The following is a 5,682-nucleotide window of genomic DNA, read 5'->3' on the forward strand; positions in this document are numbered from 1 at the left end:
TGCTACCTTCTGTCTGCCATGAATCGTTTCTCCTTTGCCTGCCACTCCACCCTGCCACCCTGCCTGCCACACCACCCTACCTTGGAGCCAGCAGGTTATGCACCGAACCCTCTACAGACTGGAGCTGGATAAACCTCCCCCTTTAACTTTGGCAGTCAGAAATTTTGTCCCAGCAACAAGAGAAAAGTAACTAAGCCACTCGGTGAGTCCCAGATCTGGTACTGTTGTAGCTAGAGTAGGTTATTTTGTTTGACAGTATTAATTTCTAAACGAGGATTACTGACCTGGACAGCCTGGTTCCTGGGAACCAGGAGGCTGCATGGTGGGTGATGTTTGATGATGGTGGCCTGGAGTGGGTGACAGAACCAGGTGCTGGTGGAGAGTGAGCTGGGGAGAAGGAGGTACAGAGTAGGTGCATCCCCTTCTGATGAGAAAAATGTGCAGTGAATGAATGAATGAATGAATGAATGAATGAAAAAGACCTACTGACAAAATTTCATTCAGCCCAAAGAGATGCACCTTCTACATGCCTCCATGCCTGCATGTAATCTTGTCAGTTCAAACTCATCACTTTGTATTAAGATGAACATTTTGAAGAGAAAAATGTTAGCAAGGCTTGGCTTCAACTGCAAGTGGCTGTGCACACAGGGTGGGGACAGAAAAGCCAGCTTAGAGAGAGCGTTGACAAATGCGACAGGACACAGGTACATGGCCACTACCCAGGGGAATGGCTCAGGTAGTCCCCCAACAAGCCTCTACATGTCAGAGCCACTTGCAAGTTGGAGAGGACGTGAGGGAGAGGTCTCCCGTGAGCCCGGCACCTGGAGTCGGGCACAAGGCTGGTGCCCGGGTCTCTCTGTTCTCTAAGACACAATGTTAGAAACCGATATTCAACTATTTCCATGTGGGAAAGCCTTCAGATTGTGTCTTACTGGGTCTGCCCAACTCAGGGGTCTGTCACGTTCTAGAAGCCTAAATTATGTGTTGGAATCATCCTCGAAAGTACATCAAATCAGCGAGTCTCTGGGCTTCCTGGAGAGTAGCATTCAGAAAATATTCATCCAATTAATTCAGTTGCTTTGAAAAAAATCTTGGCCGGCGCAGAGAAAAGGTGCCGCTCAACTGCTACACTTTCGCAGCTTTTTAATGAGCGGTCCAACGCGGGACGGCGTGCGCATCTGTCGGACATGAGTAGGCTCCTACCGCCTCCTTGTGGCGAGACGTGGAAATGTTTTCATTCGGAGCGCTAATTATGTAATGAATTTGCTCTAAGTAACAATTCATTCCCATTGTTTGCTTTTGATAAGCTTTCTTTTGTCACTCTGTATGTGCCTGCAAACATCTTTACTAAGTGAAATAAAATCTATATTAATTTAAATTGTTCATAGGCCCCCCCAAACTCTTAGAAGAGCTGGTGTCTCCAGTCCATACCTACTTCTTTCAGGTGATTCAGACCTTAGAGCTTTGGGGCCAAATTCACCCAAAACCATACAGCAACTGTTGGAGGAGTTGTTAGGTATTCCAAATTGCTTATGACATCATTTCTCAGGTAAATATGATTTTTTTTCTGAGTTTTCAGGCTACCTCCTGGCTTTTTTTTTTTTTTTTTTGCGGAACCGGCGATTGAACTCAGGCCCTTGAGCTTGCCAGGGAAGCGCTTATTCCACTGAGCCGTCTCCCCGGCCCCCAACCTCCTGGTTTTGGTTTGGCACATTTTTGGGGGGGGTGAAGGAGGAGAAGATTATTACAGAATTGGGCTACGCATTTTTGTAAACACTATTTGGAAAGAACGTGTCCAACCACTGGAAGTTATACCGAGCACTGATGGGAAGGAACTTCACAGCGATTCTAGACTAACATAATTTTTTCAATGTTTCAGAAAGTAGCTTCCCCCCAACAGGAAAATTAGAGAATTTAAATGCCATTCATGTCTTATACATTTTTTTAACCAGTTTCTTTCTCGTGTACTGTTGTATTGTTCTGTAATGACAAAGTGCCTCTTGAAGGTGACCTGTGAGGGAGGTGACACTCAGAGGTTGCAAGACTGTCTTTCCCTTTCTTTCATCATTCCTGGTCTCCTCCCCTCTCCCTGAGCATTTCGTCTCTAGGACCCATCGCTTTTGATGCTTTCGCTCAGTACTGGCCAGGAAATATTCCTTGCCGAGCATGGAAACAGCGGGTATTTGCAGGAGGGCAAACTGGGTCTTTCTTGTTTATTACTTATAAGAAGGACCCTATTCAAAGTTGCTCGGCAATCACTAATAAACTAGACCCTATTCAAAGTTGCTTGGCAATAACTTCAATAAATTGGGCAAGACCCTAAAATATGGGCAACACGGAGCATTCTAAGGGAATTGCTGCCTGATCGAGAGGGACGTCTGAGGGGGTAGTTGTAGATAGGTCATAAACGGTGACAAGGTTGGCAGTGATAGCCCAGGAGGAGTGGGCCAAGGACCCCTTCCTGCTCTGGGCGAGCTCATGGGGCCCATGCAGTTATAGGACTGAGAGATGTGGCTCACCCGGCTGATCTAGGGTAATTCTTGGGGAACGAGTCATTGACGTTCCAAGGATGTGTGCCTGCCTCAGCGGAGCAGTGCTCTCTGGCACGTCCTCTCTAGAATCGTGCCCTCTTTCCTGACAGGATCACAACAGTCCTTTGGGCTTCTAGCTGTGAAGCCAACACCAACAGCTGAGCATTGGAAGAGGGCATAAGCCCAACACAGCCTCGCCTCTGAGCCTTCCCTCTGGCATTTGCCTTTCTGCAGCCCTGGCAGGAGTCCCTGGCCGGTCAGGAGGTGTGGGCACGGCTGTCTCCTGCCTTAGGGTTGCAGGAAACCCCTCCCACACAGCCTTGTCACTTGGAGCTTGTCATTAGTCTAGTTCTCCTTCTCCCACCTAAATTGGAAGCTCTTTGGGGGCCTGGGAACTTGTCAGCCCTCTTAAGCTCCCAGAGAAGGAGAGAGAAAGAGAGAGAGAGAGAGAGAGAGAGAGAGAGAGAGAGAGAGAGAGAGAGAAAGAGAGAGAGAGAGACAGAAAGAGAGAGAGAGAGAGGCAGGAGATGGGACCAGGGAGATAGCTCAGTGTCCTAAGCACCTGTCTGATAAGCGTAAAGTCTGGAGTTCTATTCCTGGTACCACAAAAAAAGAGAAAAAGAAATAGGGCAGAAGCAGGAGATGGAGGACATGTTGGCGAGCTTCACCTCTCAGTAGAAGGACCAGGGAAATTGGGAGGGTAAAGCAGACACTCAAAGCTCAAAACCCTGGAATCTAAAAACGTGCTCCCACCTACGGTGAATGGGGTGATGATGCCTTCGTATGTCCTCTTCGCTTTGTGCTCTTCAGGAGACAGAAAGTGAGGTGGGCTTGCTGATGAGCTCAGGAAAGTCAGGGCACTGTTATGCAGAAAGCAGGTCCTCTTCAACACTACTAGCTCATAACAGGCCCAAGGTGCACAGGTGGTTTCTGTTTCTGAAACCACATGACAAGAGGACACTTTCCTTCACCCCTAGAGGGACAAGTAGAGCCCTGCCAAAGGCCCTTCAGTGCCATGCCTGTTGAGTGAGGGGGCATTTTCACCCTCCTTAAGCTGTACATTACTTAGTTCTCAGCTCCGCCTTGGGACTATTGCTCCTCCATTCCCACTGCTTGACAGATTCACTTTAGCTCTTTCATTTCACTCTGAATTCTTTTTGCATACCTCTTAACTATCAGGCACCTTTAAATCATCATTTAATGTAACAATCCAGTACTGCAGCAGCTGTGTTGGGTTTGCCTTAGGCCAACGGCTTATTTGGCGGGCTTCCTTCTGCATGTGTGGTTGGCAGGAGCAGTGACATAACACTACCTCCTGCTGGATCAGCCCTCAGAACCACCATCTAAATCTTTAGTTTTGACCAACTGATTTGTGCTTCCACTCTGCTAACAGAATTACTTGAAAGACAAATTCCAGTGGGGATGGATTGCTATACAATAGTGCTTTTCTTGCCTAAGGATGTTTCATGAGTGATGAATGACGTGTGCTTGGTGACCTTCTGCTTCCAATGCCTGCAGAGGACACTGCTATCAGGACATGGTGACCCAGGACATTTCCTGGGTGCCACACACTGAGAACCTAGGCACCCTCTCCATGCTTATGGGACACAGATTTTTATGCACAACACCAGCCAACTGTGTACATTTATGGTTTGCTGTACTGTTTGACCAAAATCCCCATACACTTTTCATGTTCTTCAATTATAATCTCACGTTCACAACTTAAATTTGCAATGATAAATTTTTTGTCAGCCTTCAGGTTCCAATTTGGCTTAGAGGACTTGAAAATAATGAAATTTAGACTCTGAGGCTCTGCTGCCACTTGGAGGCAGTAGTGACCATTCTATTATGAACAGCTTGTCATTGTTACTAACACATCAAGTTTTGACAGCAAGGGCAGTATAAGGGCAGAAGAAGGAGACCCACTCCGCCTTCACATCTGGTATCGTTGTGTGCTGTATAGTGGGATTGATGAGCTAAAAAAAAAATACTGAAAATTAACATGATTCTATGAAATCAAACAAAGTGAACTATAACGTGCTTCTGAAAGGTAAAGAAATGAGACATTTCATGCCAAGTATTAGATAGCCTTTTAACAGCATGGTTTGCTTTTTTACAACTTTGAGAATGCTATCAATGTCAGAGAAATGATCCCCGTATTCTGAATCATAATTCTTGGTACTGCGTAACGGTGACAACTATGAATAACTTTGAGTTAGCAGTATAGATCTCCGTGTAGCTTCAACAAGAGCACGATTTTGGAGCTCCACATCCCTAACTGTCTTACAATGTGGTGGCAGGACGGTAACTGCACCAGCTGCACCTTTCCTCCTTAGAGACTCTGCTCCGTGTGGGGGTGTTACTGGAATTTTGAGATTTTCTAAAAAAGTTTCACGACTAGGCTTTCTTTTTTTTTTTTTTTTTCCGTGACAAATTTGTGTTGACCAAATCAACAGCTTACACTGAAGAAGTCAGAAATAAAGACCACTAAAACTCTGAATCCATCTGTAAAACAGCCAAAGGACGTGGTTCTGAAGCGAAGTTGGTTTCCACTGGATGGGCCAAAACCTGCCAGCACCTCAGTATTTAGAGCGGTACCCGCTCTTTGACTTTCCTTTGCGGTTTCCTGCAGAGGCCGGTACCCGCTCTGCCCCCGCAGAGGTAATCCTCCAGGCGACCAGGGAGAAGGCCAGGTGGCTCCCCGTGACCCAAATAGTCTAGGGACTGGGAAAGGTTCTTGAGTTGACTTCAAGAAGGGAGTCTGAAGATTTGACTTCTGCGGATTTCCCGTGCAGAGCTGGGAAGCAGAAGGAAGGGCTCCTGGGGATGATTCAGGCGGATCACGGCTTTGGGCCTCTTGGCCGTTCTGGTAGGAACTCCTGCCGCCAACTCGGGCCTCCCTTCTAAGAGCTGTGGAGTTGTGAATTGCGCAGACGACTTCAAAGACTGGTGAAGCCTGAGCAGTCGATGCCCTTGTCACAAGTTTATCAAGAAATCTCTATGTATTGTAGTAGAAATTATAAGCTGGCAGCTGCTAGGAAGTCACCGCTGCTCTTATTTCACACAAGGTGTCACTGTTAGACTCGCTTTGAACAACTCACAGTGTAGCCCTGGCAGGCAGGAAGGCCGTCCTCCTGCCCCAGCCTCCTGG

Source organism: Octodon degus, unplaced genomic scaffold (genome assembly GCF_000260255.1).
Source record: "Octodon degus isolate 3935 unplaced genomic scaffold, OctDeg1.0 scaffold00096, whole genome shotgun sequence".
Classification (NCBI taxonomy): Eukaryota; Metazoa; Chordata; class Mammalia; order Rodentia; family Octodontidae; genus Octodon; species Octodon degus.